The sequence below is a fragment of the Dermacentor andersoni genome, chromosome 9, assembly GCF_023375885.2.
Source record: "Dermacentor andersoni chromosome 9, qqDerAnde1_hic_scaffold, whole genome shotgun sequence".
In the NCBI taxonomy this organism is placed as follows: domain Eukaryota; kingdom Metazoa; phylum Arthropoda; class Arachnida; order Ixodida; family Ixodidae; genus Dermacentor; species Dermacentor andersoni.
The window spans coordinates 116,137,237-116,150,215 of NC_092822.1; the positions used below are offsets into that span (position 1 = coordinate 116,137,237).

The 12,979-nt window shown below is 44.6% G+C and overlaps 1 long non-coding RNA gene across 4 annotated transcripts in view; it reads right to left on the minus strand.

The window, feature by feature from the left end:
- Positions 1-406: 406 nt before the first annotated feature.
- The window catches only part of LOC126529628 (uncharacterized), a 31,694-nt gene continuing 19,121 nt past the window's right edge, over positions 407-12,979 (minus strand). For all 4 annotated transcript variants that reach the window (XR_008612174.2, XR_008612176.1, XR_008612175.1 and 1 more), the window contains 2 exons: positions 9,260-9,371; positions 407-4,496 (listed from right to left, as the gene is read on the minus strand). This is a non-coding gene — a long non-coding RNA (uncharacterized lncRNA). The remainder of the gene's footprint in view (positions 4,497-9,259; positions 9,372-12,979) is intronic.

Consider the following 12,979-nt stretch of genomic DNA (forward strand, 5'->3'; position numbering starts at 1 on the left):
ATTGTCGTAAACTTAACAAAAATAGACCTTTCAGTGAATACTTTATCAGTCCAAAGTGATTTAGTGTTTCTCTTGTTCCACATACTTTTTAAACAAAATGCCTTTTTATGCCCTGAAGTTCAAAAATTATTAGAACACGAATGCAATCCACAGAAAATTTTGGGAACACATATCTTGAAACTGGCATCGCCCTCACAATTCGTTACAAAAGGATGTGACTTTTAAAGTTGCTAGCTACAACTAGTTTAAGTGTTAATTAGGAAAACTTTGTTAATTGCTCGAATATTCATTTTCATTTCTTGTGCAAATAATGTACACCTCAGAGTAATACTGCTCAATTAGTAGAATCGTGCTATATGCTGCAGATGGTGTTTAAAAATTAACAATAAAAAGAAGACACCTCGAACATAAGCCAGTGCTGTTCATTGTGCTCACACATTGTCGACATCAGGGCAGCAGTCGTACAGCGTGTTCTTTTGGAGGAAAAGTTGCTAGACTCAAAAACGGAATATGCGCTTTCGGTTCAAGCAAGCCTTGGTACCTACTGATTATTGATCATCATTATGACACAATGATAATCATTATCTACGACCTGCTGCAACGGCCGCTGCTGCAAAAGCAAATGCTTGACTGTCTTAGTCAGTCTGCACCCATCACGAGGGTTTGAGAGGCACAGTAGGAAGCACGGAAACTGTAAACACGGTTTTGAAGGTGGTGGTGTTACATGAAGTAGTACAAGTCATCATCAACACAGGAGACAAATGTAGAAGTGCATTACTAGCATGCTATTACGTTTGCGTCCAAGTGAATAACACTGCAGTCTAGGATATCATACAAGTCAGTTTGGTGCGTAGATATAAATTCAATGCAAAACAAAATATACTCGAGTGACTAGGATACAAGAAAAAAGAAAAGAAAAAGTATGTGAAAATAAACACAGGTGTCGGCCAAGGAAAGAAATAAATTGAGCCAATCTCTTCTTGTTTTTATCCCTCACCTTCATGCCAATCTTTAACATTATAGAGTAAAACCTTGCTAATTCGGATTTCAGGGGACCGAAAAAAAAAAGAAAGTGTGCGACTTAACCGAATGTCAAACTATTGAGGATATCAAGATAACAATACACAACTGCTAACTAAGTCAGCACACTGTTATTTACTGAATGAATCAGCAAATTTTGTTTCTATCTTGCACACAAACAATGCAAAAGCTGCAATTCCTGTCATCTTGTGACTGATTGGCATTCTGAATCAATCACGCAGCTGGTCATCAACAGATCGTCCATCCATTGCGATGTAGCCGGCGTTCTACATCCTCGACAGCTTCCGCCATGTTTATGACAAGTGTGGAGCGGTTGCACTGAGTCAAAACAAAACTACTGTTTGCCACACATTTGCAGCACCCTTCGCTCGTCAAGCTCCAAGAGTTGTCCGAATGAACCGACATATGGCCAAATATGTCTGTATTATTGGGAGTTTGATTGCATTAAATGATGCGCACGCCTGCAGGGACCAAAGGACAAGTCCAAATGAACTGATTCTCTAAATTAACGAGGGTCGAATTAACGAGGTTTCACTGTATACATTTTTTTACACTGAAAATGCACTGTTGACACTTATTTTCTTGGTTTCTTAGAATACTACGACTAGAAAGACTTCCTTGACTGACATAAAATCTGCCAATACAAGGCAACAAGACAGCTGTCCTAAAGGAGGCACATGCTTTGAGAAACTAGTCCCCTCACAACTCAGAGCTTGTCATACGAAGCAAGCGGACTTGTAGCATGCATCACTATTAAGCAACTGCACATTTTTCAATTGAATGCTGAACCAGCAAGAACACTGCTGCTGGGCATGTCGATCGCCTTCGCATTGTGGTCATGCGGCCAAATTTTTTACAAGACGGGCAGTGAATCTGCCACATAATGGAACGGCAGGATGCATAGCTGGCGTCAATGCAACAATGTTGCAAGTTGGCTGCCCTGATAAACTCCCCAGCTCTCAAAGCCTTTGTCCACAAGCCTGCTTTTTCCCTCGTTGTCAAAAGCAAAAGCTGAGTTTCACCTGGGGTTGTATTCTCGAGTGATCACTTTCAGAGATAGTTTCACTTTTGCAAAATTTTAGGAGACCCAGCCTTGGATGCACCAGCGTATAGGGCTGATGGCCCTTTCTGGTGCTGTGGCAATTTTGCTGTCTTCGCATAGTGCCACGAGCACTGTTGGCTGTATACTTCGACACATCCAGTGCAAAGTCTCACGAAATCTCCCGAAAGTGCAACTACCTCTGAAAGTGATCACCCAAAAATGACATCCCTGTTTTCAAGGAACCACTTTTGCATTGAGCTGAGAACCATTGTTGGCTGCTTTGCTGACAACTTGTGCTGAGGAGGTCCCTCAAGAGGGAACAATAGCGTCAACCTCATTCTGTACGACTGGTGCCACGAAATGCCCAGCATTGAGCTGCAACAGCAGCAAGTTGCCCATAATATTACATGAAGAATGTTATAGGAGGCACGCTGACAGCTGGTGCCAGGTACCCGGTACTGCTGCCAGTTACTGCGAGCACAATTTTCTGGACACAGAGATGTAGGATGTGGTTGCGAGTTCTGGGTAACTGTGGTGTTCGCCAGGGCAGCTCACTCAAACAATTGAAAAAAAAATGTCTGTGGACAGATGGCGCTTATTTGCTGAAAAGCAACATGCAGGCTAAGAAATACTGTCAAACCTTGATATAACAAAATTGTACTTGTGGCGAAAAACATTGTTAAGTCGAGAATTTCGTTAATTCGAGGTTTTAAAATTTCAGGAGTACAATTTCACTAATTCTCAGAACATTCCTGGTGCATAGAATCCCGTCAGTGAACACTTCTAAACGAATCACTTTCCACTTGCCGCAGGTTTCCTCCAAGATACTGCGCATGGCCTGTGTGTGGACAGCCATGCTCTCATGGCAAGGTTAGGAGAGGAGGTGAGCACACAAGGGGAAGAGGGCTGATAGATGCACATGTGCCTCTCCTGCCTCCCCCTTTTGCACGTGTTTGCTTAGGTTGCTGCATGTTCACTCCTTCTCCACCCCTCCTTGCACCAAATAAATTGTCAGCTTTCAGGTTTCTCCGAGGTGCCGTGTGTCCCGTGGTTTCTGCAAGTTGTTTAGCAACGTGACAAATGGTGCAGCGGCGTTTCCTGCATACCTCGTCCGAGTGCTCGCGCTTCAATGGTGTTTTTGCTGCTTGAATTTTCATGCAGCAAATAACTTTTGCTTTCACTGACATTTCTATAGTTTCTTGCTACATTTACCAGCCATACAGGCTCCAAGTACATGCTTGAAATGACTGAAAACTTCATTAAATGAAGTCCTTGTCACATAATTACTTCATTAAATAGCAGAAAAATACATGGTTTTCAATGGAACTAAGGCTCGGAAATGAAAAGAGTTACATCCTGAATTTCGCTAAATCAAGGTTCTTTATATCGAAGTTTGACTGCACTGTGTAGTGAAGCGAATTGCATAATTATTCTGAACAGCTTGGCCTATCAACACGTCTAATGCATGTTACCAAGCACTTTTGCATTTAGCTCTGCTGGACACACGGCCACACACGGCTGGGAGTCGAATCGGTGGCTGCAGGACCACCAACGTAACACAAGAGCCACTGAGAAATGGTGGTGGATATGGAAGGAATTAGGCCTTGGACCTAGACAGCTCTGCTTATGCATTGTTACTGCTGTTACTGCAGTAAAAGTTGCTTATGTCAGAAGCAGTTAACTAGGTACATTTGTATTTAGAAAACGATTTCATTCAAATGCCGGGGAAATGTGCCTGCTCACCACTGCTATGAGCTGTTGCACTTCCCTCCAACTTAATTCTTAGCTATTAATTACAGCTATGTGAATCATCCGATAACTTTGCCGATTTGCCGAAAAGAAACATGCAGGCTATGAAATACTGTCAAACCTTGACATAACAAATTTGTACTTGTGGCGAAAGTACTTGTGTACTTGTGGTGAATCTTGCAGATCTCAACTTCACTACACCAACTATCACCATGCTAAATTTAACATCCATCCCTGTCTGATTTTGGCCATGGAATAACTTAAGTGTGTGCACTTGAAGTGTAGCATAATAGTATGACATTGCCACCACTTAAACTCAATTTGCTCAATCACTGCTTTGTGCAGTAAAACAACATGGCGTACTTCATTACATTCCACTGCACAACCCGCAAGAGCGTTCATGTCGCGTTAGAGTGGTGGCGTTCCTTGTGCCGGTTGAGCTGTACGGGGCGCATGAACGACCTTGGGCAGAGGTCGCACTTGCAGCGCTTGGTGGTCGAGTGACTCTGCAGGTGGTCGGCCAGGTAGCCACGTGCCAGAAAGGTGGCCGGGCACAGGTGGCAGTGAAATGGCTTGTGGCCCTGGTGTTTGAGCAGGTGTGTGCGCAGGTCTCGTGCTGTGATGAAGCTCTTTGTGCACAGGTGGCACCCATGTCTTTTCTTGCCTGCACGGAAAAATCAGATGACGAGTTAAAGTGTATCGGTGAATATGGCAAATCAGTTCGGCACAAACCCACAAGATCAAGGGAGGTTCATGAAAAGAAACACTATAAGCTCGTGCGAATACTAAACATTTTAGAACATTCTGTAGAATAGTCAAGCAGATATTCTATCGCACGATTTCCCGGCAGCATCATTCATGATCGAGAAAGCAAAACAGTGACCAAATACAGATATGCTTCTTTTTTACTTGCTACTATGTTCCCAGGAAACACAATCATTTGGAATGTATGTTTTGTACATCACCAATCTGCAATCGTACCATACATATAACGGCCACTAGATCCCATATGAACAAGTAAAGGCGTGAAGCATGCCCAATTGAAAGCAGTAGGCACCTGTCACAACAGCATCCCCACGGTACTCACCTGCCCGTGTCATGTGAAATTGCCGGCATGCACTCAGTTTCCTCATTCGGTACCAGCATATCTTCTCGAGGGTTGTCGCACGTCACACTCACAGCTCTCGCTGCCGATCCTATTGCAATAAGCATCTTCACCTATCTGTTTCACAGCGCATGTGGTGTAGTGCCATTGGTTGCATACTGCATGCTTTTAATAGGCGACAACCCAAAGGCACTGCCGTTTCCTGCTGCAGGCAGTGCAAAGTGAGTGTCACATTTAGCTTTGGCATTATAACATTCCGGTATCACATACCAGCCCGATTTCGTTCGTTTCCTGTCGCCGTCTTGAAACAGTACACAAAAGAAAAATGATAATGAGCGTCATTGGCCACTTGTGCCCGCTAGCTCAACACACTTCGGTACCTCGTGCTGCAACGATTCTCACCAAGTGGGTGCGTCAAAACTGCGTACCAAAATATGTTTCCCCAAGGAGCTGCTGAACCACATGAAATTCAAGCAGCGTGAACATAAGCTTGCTGAAGCTGCAAAAACCACAACGCATATCTCGGGCTGCTCAAACCCCACCAGCGCGGCGTGCATCAGTGTTTCGTGATGCGACAGTTCAGGCAAAATTTTGCATGACATAGATGTCTGATACAGTTGAGTCTGCTAAATATTTCAATGACTTTGGGTCGTATCTTTTTTAAATTGGTATATTTTCTTCCCAAGTTTTCTTTTTTTTTCTCAAAATGTATGAGTGACGTTCTAATGCATTTGCTTCGAAATTATTATATGCTAATTGTAATTCACTTCAACTGCACTTCAAACCAAAATATTGACACTTGCACAAATCTAGACTATAAACATCTACCGGACTTTTAACACGGTAGAGAGCTTCAAAGTTGGAGAAAAATTCGTCTTGGTCTGGGGATCCAACCCAGGACCGTGGCAGTCACTCTACCACATGAGCTAACTAGGAAGCTAGACAATCGCAGTGCAAGAATGAATTAAACAAGAACTCAAAGCAGCAGTTAGTCGAAAAATTCATTTTCTACACCAGGTAACTGTGAGAGAGAGAGAGAGAGAGAGAGAGGCAAAAGAATGTCAGGGAGGTTAACCAGACATTATCTCCGGTTGGCTACACTGTACTGGGGGAGGGGCAAGGGGATGCAATAGGTGAGAAAGAAAGAATAAAAAAAAGGAAAGAAAAGAAAACCTAAGGACACACACGCACGTACACACAAACTATTTCTGTGGGCACTGTCACGGAGCCCGCAAAGGCGTTCCTAGTCTTACGCAGCGTCACCGTACAGTCCTACATCACACAGTGTACAGTCACAATTTGTCAGAAAGTCCCGTGTCTTTCAAGTATAGCAGCAGCGCCTTCATAGCAGATCGCGCTGATGTTTGCGTAGGTGTGAAGAAGTGCCACAAACTACCGAGCGCAAGAGCAGACGACATTGCGGCCGGCCTCAACAAGAGGAAAAGAAAGACGAGGGAGGCTCGTGCAGCGCAGGAAAAGGGGCTCGCGCAACGGAGATGGTTGGAACGCCGGCATGACTAGGGCCGCCTGGCCTACGGAACCCACATCTACCGGTGAGGTTCACCTGACCGAGCGTCCGTCTTCGGGACAGGGAACGCCTCGGGTCGTTGCGCGGCACGAGACCCCGGAACGGCCTGCTGCAGCCTCGAACCCGCATCTGCGCGCGAGGTTCGGGAGAGCGAGCGACCGTCGTCGAGACGAGGAGCGCCTCGGGTCGTTGCCTTGCAGGAGGCCTCAGGCGGGCCTGCCGGCATCTTGGAACCCGCTTCTACGTGCGAGGTTCGGGTGACCGGGCGACCGAGTGGCCTGTTCTCGTCTACGGAGCTGTGGGCCGTCCACCTTTTCCTGCCCCGTGCTGCTGCGTCTGCTCTACCACGCCGGTCATCACTCGTCGAGCGAGTGTTCCACTTCAAGAACTCTACGCCTCACCACACTCCGGACTTAACCGCAACCTCGTGAGACTACATTTTTTCCATTTACGAACAACCTTGTATGTGTGGGTCTAGTAAGATATTCTTCGTGTTTACGTGCCGTCTAATATAATTGTGTGTTTGCTCATCATGCACCGTCTCTTCCATCTTCCTCCCGTCACACGCTCTGCAACGTGACGGTCCTAACAACATCACAGTAGGCCAGGTTCCAAGGTTCTTGTTTTCTGTCATTGGGTGAAACTCTCATGGCTGTATTGGAAGGCTCCAACGATAAATGTCAATCGCCTTATGTTCTTGCCCAGGCATCGTAGATGAGTACACTGGCTCAAACTTGCTGCAGACTCATTTCAAAGGCATGAGATAGAGCATTAGTGAGTGACCAAGCGTGTGAGTGGAAGTCAGTACAAGTGAGTTCCAATTAATGTGACCATTAATGAAAGCCAGTGATGGTGAGTTTGAGTGGAGGTGAGCACGAATGTGACTGATTAATCACCAGATGTGAGTGGCAGTTAGTGAGAGTTGAAGAGAGTATGAGCGTGAGTGGTGTGAGTTTAAAGGGACACTAAAGGCAAATACTAAGTCGGCGTGGACTGTTTAAATAGCATTTCAGAAACCTAGCAATGCTTGTTTCATGCCAAGAAAAGACTTTGTTTACGAGAAAATTGCATCTGAAGGGTTCGAATACCTTTTTCGAAATTCAAATCTCCCACCACCCAACTGCGGAAGGGTGTGAGGGTTTGGGTCAACAATATTGACACCTTACAGATTCTTAGGCACTAATCTGTCACTTTAGCTTGACTTAGTATTTGCCTTTACTGTCCTTTTAAGAAAGGTGGTGTTTCCACACCATGCCCAGCCCCTTCATCAACTGTTGCGGATTGGCGTTACAGTTAAACCTTGATATGATGAACTTCAATATAACGAAATTCTTGATATAACGAAGTATTTAATTTTTCATAATTTCTTGTCTGTAGAACACCACGTATTTAGAACCTCAAAATAATTAAGAGTGTTTGTATGCCATTTCAATATAATAAAATTTCACTGCTGCCACAAAGGAATGCTGAGACAATAAATGGAAACATCTGCGGACGCAGATGGTCAAATGATTGAATTACAAGCGGCTGTTTGCAAACGCACCTCTCAAATCCCGCACCACGTGACAAGAACGACCGCCAAAGTGGAGCCGCATCATGTTCCATATAAAGATCGAGTGCTACAAGATCCCATTGCGCCCCACACACTATGTGCTTTAAGTGTGAGTGAAAGTGTGCGAGGGTGAGAGAAGAAAGATGGTGCCTTCACAAGTGCCACCTTTCCACACAAGCAAAGGGAAAGCGGGGAGGCGAACAAGCCTGCGGTAACGCGATCCACTACGTGCGAGGGGGCGGGGGAGGGCGGAGTGGGGGGGCAAGTTGGCACGCGTCGCGGCCGTGGCTGTGCATGGCTGTAAGCGTGGTTTAGCGTGTACGCAGCTGCGCGGGCCCTGCTTTATATATAATCTGCCATGTGTGCAAAGAGTGGGTGTGCCGAGACGGTGTGGCACCATGTAAGCTCTCTCACTGTGCGTTTAGGATTAGAGTTTGTCCAATCTTGACTTCCGGTGACCCGTTGTAGTGAGAGCCAGGCAAAGCATTCACTCCCTGCTGCCGGTGCTTTTCCTGATAGCGTCACCCCAGTGCAAGCAATGCTATCAGCTGTGTGGGCAGAACCATGTGAAAGCATCACTGGCTTCACTTAATTACTGCCACCAAGAACATATCTTCGACATACACGGCATGAAACCGTATCATTCGTCGCCGACTCCTAAATTTATCAAAATGAATTGTTTTCTCATTCAAGTTTGCTTTTTACGAATGCCTGATAATTCAGAAAATCCTGCGGCCCCTTCCTGTGTAAGAAAAATAGACTGGGGACTGTACTTATTTGTATAGAAGGTTGAATTTCAATAGAACGAAATTTCTATGTAACGAAGCAAATTACCAATTTTACCGACTTTGCTATATTGAGGTTTAACTGTATGTGAATAATTGGGCACCCCCTGGGACTGTCCAAGAGAACTGTTTGATGGGATTCAAGACACAACTGGCTGCCTGTAAGTGTGAATCGAAGCTACCATGAACATCGAATGAGTGACGATGAGTGTGGGTACATAGTGCGAGTGAGTATAGAGCATGCAAAAATTTTGGTGAATGGGTAAGAGTGCGGAGTTACCTACTGTGCGACCTATGCCAGGCACCTTAGCGAGAAAGCTTTGGCAGTCTGCTCCCCATCAGCATGCAACCACCACAGCTAGCTGGAAAATTAAACCTGCAACCTTGCACTGAGAAAGAGTGGCATAGCCAGTCAGCCACTAAGGCGTGCACTGATTATATTGACCAAGCTGTTTACCAGTGCTGGGTCTGCCGCGAGGTCTTGGCTTATGGCTTTTCAAGGGAACAGGCGCGTCTGTCCCACTCACAGTTGGCCCAGGAGCAAGAAGACTTGTGCCGCATCCAGACTTCTGCAACAGAATGCCGAGCAATAAAGCTGAGGACACTGGCAAGGGCAGCTTGGGCAAGCTTTTGTCTTGCATTCACTCGAAATATTAGTGAAACACATCTGCCTGAAAAAGAGGCATACCCTCAGCATATGTGAACGTTAGGGCATAATTATCGTTACAGATGATAACGAAAGGAATCAAAAGCATTGAAGAGTATGCTCAAGCACCAAAACCCAAATGCATGATGCAAACTGATTTGATGAGTATGGCCTGTCTCCAAACAAGCAAAGTAGAATAAGCTGTGTCCTGGATGAGAATGGCTGAGGATTCGCGATAAAGGGCTAACAGAGCCCGACTTACACATTCTATGCATTTTTTACCCTGCCGAATTTCATGGCCTCTTGTAAATCTCGACTATGACATCAATTACCTGCATTTTCTCTCCAATCTGCACTGCGTCCTCTCTAGCGAGCAATCAAACAATTTCCCACTGCTTCACAGCGATCACCTAACACTGTGCGTGCATATTTGGATGCACATAAAGACAACCAGTGCTATGCAAGTCCAGCATATTTTCTCATCTCATGCTGCCTTTGGTTGTACTGGGGTCAACATTTTGAGAAGTCCCAAGTCATGGTCAAAAATGTGCTGTTATTATCTGTACTTTGCTAAAGTGTGCATTGTGATGAATAATCATGAATGAAATATTTGTATTCTATTAGTGAAAACAAAATTTTAGTGTCTGTACTGTATTGATGTGAACTTTTCATGATAGCCTGAATACACTCTTTCATAATGTTGTGTAATGATGTTCCACAGTACAATATGTAACATTTGTTTTCTTACCTTTTTATTTGGTACTAACTCTTTTTGGTTCTGTAGACATTGTTACCCCCTTACTCAATGCTCTACAACTGGCCTGTAAGGTATTATGACTGAATAAATAAATAAATAAATAAATAAATAAATAAATAAATAAATAAATAAATAAATAAATAAATAATGAGATTGATTGATCTACAATTAGCAGTCTCTTCAACGTCATGCTCAACAATTTTGTTCAGGAACTGCAAATTTTTAGTGCTCTGTTCCCTATTAAAGAGTCTAGGCACATAAGGACAAACAAAAGACAGAAAAGTTATACTGTTTACAATCTCATCACCTTACAATTCTAGAAACAGTTTGTGAACTGATCACACAATAAATTGTCCCAGGTCATCATTAATTCACAGAACTTCAATAAGAGCAGGAAGTTTAAGCACAGTAAATAACTATATATAGCACTGCACTTTTCAAATGTAAAAAGGATTCAAGCTTCAGCTTCAAATTGTAGCGGACGAAACAGAAGTGTGGTGGTAGCGTCGGTGCATTTTTAGCGCATTCCCTGTCTCTCCAGAAGCAACTCGTGCAAAAAAATGACACCGCATACCAGTTGTGCCATCTATGGAGAGGCCATCTATACACACAAAAACTTTGCAAGTCAAATTTCCGACTGCAGGTGCAGCAAATGCCTCAATGCTTTGTCACTCTGCCATGGCACGATGGCCACGGCAAATATGGCAGGTCCATCCTTACTTTACTGGTGAAGGGATTTATGAACACAATGATTTTACGAATCGGAAAAAACCAGTGATGGAGGAACAGTTTCTATGTGCCATGAAATGTCCACAGAGCAAGCAAGGGAAAAGGAAAACGGCTGGGACTGAATATCTGATGGGCAGCCATGGTCATTATCTGTCTGGCGTGTCTGTATGTGCGTCTGCCTGTCTGGACTATGACAAATGCAGAAACTTAGGAACTGTTAACGAATATTGAAATGGGAGAAAACAGGGACGAAAAACCAGCTTCTATGCAGCATAAAATGTCCATTGAACAAACAAACAGAAGAAGCCAAGCAGGCAGGGACTGTGTAGCAGTTGTAAAGAATACTTGACGGTCAAAGGGCTAAAGGAATACTGAACACAATGACAATTCGAACTTTTTTTTTTTTTAAAGAGACAACTTTCTTTGGCTCTGACCCCCACTTTAGGTTTGTATGTTTCTGGCCATTTATGGGAAGAGTCAAGTTGGGCCACTAGGTATGTGGTGGCTGTTGTCCTGCGGGGGCAGACAGCGTGGGCGACTGTGTGTGTGACCGAACAGGCAACTTCAGCACTGCGTGTGTGACATTAGTATGAGCCCATTCTTGGTCATTCCACCGCAACTGATGTGCTAGGGCGACACAAGGGGTTTGTAGCCTTAAATATACTAAAGCAAAGGTGTCACATCAACAACAGACACCCCTGCGTCGAGCACCGCCGCTTGACCGATAGCCATTTCAACGAAGCTGCAGCCAGCATAGTAGGGATGCTACACAGTTTCAATTGGGGCACAGTAATTACAGCAAGACATATAGTACGTCACGGTACCATTGTGGTTGGCAGTGAGATTGCCACTTAGTGTGTCTGCTGATGTGCTGATAAGGTTTCATGATTTGCTGATGAAGGGCATATGCAGCAGGCCACCGACGAAAGGTACCGATGACTGACAGTCATCTTCAATAACTTTTGTCACTTTTTTTTGTGCTGTCACAGAACAGTCACTTTTCAAGTAGAAAATGAAAGTCATGTCAATTTCACACACTGTGAGAACTGGCGTAAGCTAAGCTTTGGTAAGCCAACCAAACAAAATGGCACATCACAATAAAAAATGGGCAGCGGATTTTGGTGATGAATGCGCCGCATAGCGATCATCAGCCATGGTGGCATACCTTGAAGAACAAAGGCAAGTTTTATTCAGCAGTGATATAGTACTCGAGCAATCACTTTCAGTGATACGATCCCCTCCATGAAATTTCGTGCAACTCAGCACTGGAAGTGTTGGAGTAAACAGCTGAAGGTGTTCCTGTCACCCTATGAAAATGAAAATAGAGAGCTTGGCAGAGTGCCAGAAACGCTGTCAGGAATGTCCAGTGACGCATCTGGTGCCAGGTCACGTGAAATCTCGTGGAAGTGATCGTGTGCCCGATGGCAACAGCTTATACCCGGCGAGACGGCTGACGACGACAACCAACACCCCGACAATGAGAACCACCACCACGGCATGCCAAATCGTGGAGGGGAAGGCAAAGAAATTTTTGCTTTAGGAATAGGTCTAATAAGCACACCATTTCACTGACTTCTAGCCACGCTTCTGTCTACACATTGCTTTGATTGCCACTGGCATTGCCACGAAGATCATTAATAATTACTGCTGAGAGATGGCTTTCAGTGGCATGTGCACCGGCTTCTCGAAAGCCAAGGAGCACACACTTTGGGTGATGTGCCACTTCCAGTGTGCATCTCTTTTATTTTAAGTTTCGATATCAAGGAAGTGTACTTTTGCTAGCTTGTCATGGCACATCTATTGGTATTTCAAACATGAAATTTACGCTGAGGCTGCTGAGCATATAATGATAAGAAGGCACCACGCAGATAGGAGCAAGACGAAACTTTATTGGTTACAGATGTTAAGCTCAAGCCGGCACTCTTGCGACTGCCGATGACTATCGCTGATTGCCTTCTTGTAGCGCCCAGCAACAGCCTCACCACTAGCTCGCGGTGGCTCATAACACTCCAAACATAACATCTAAACTATTGGAAACTAAGCTT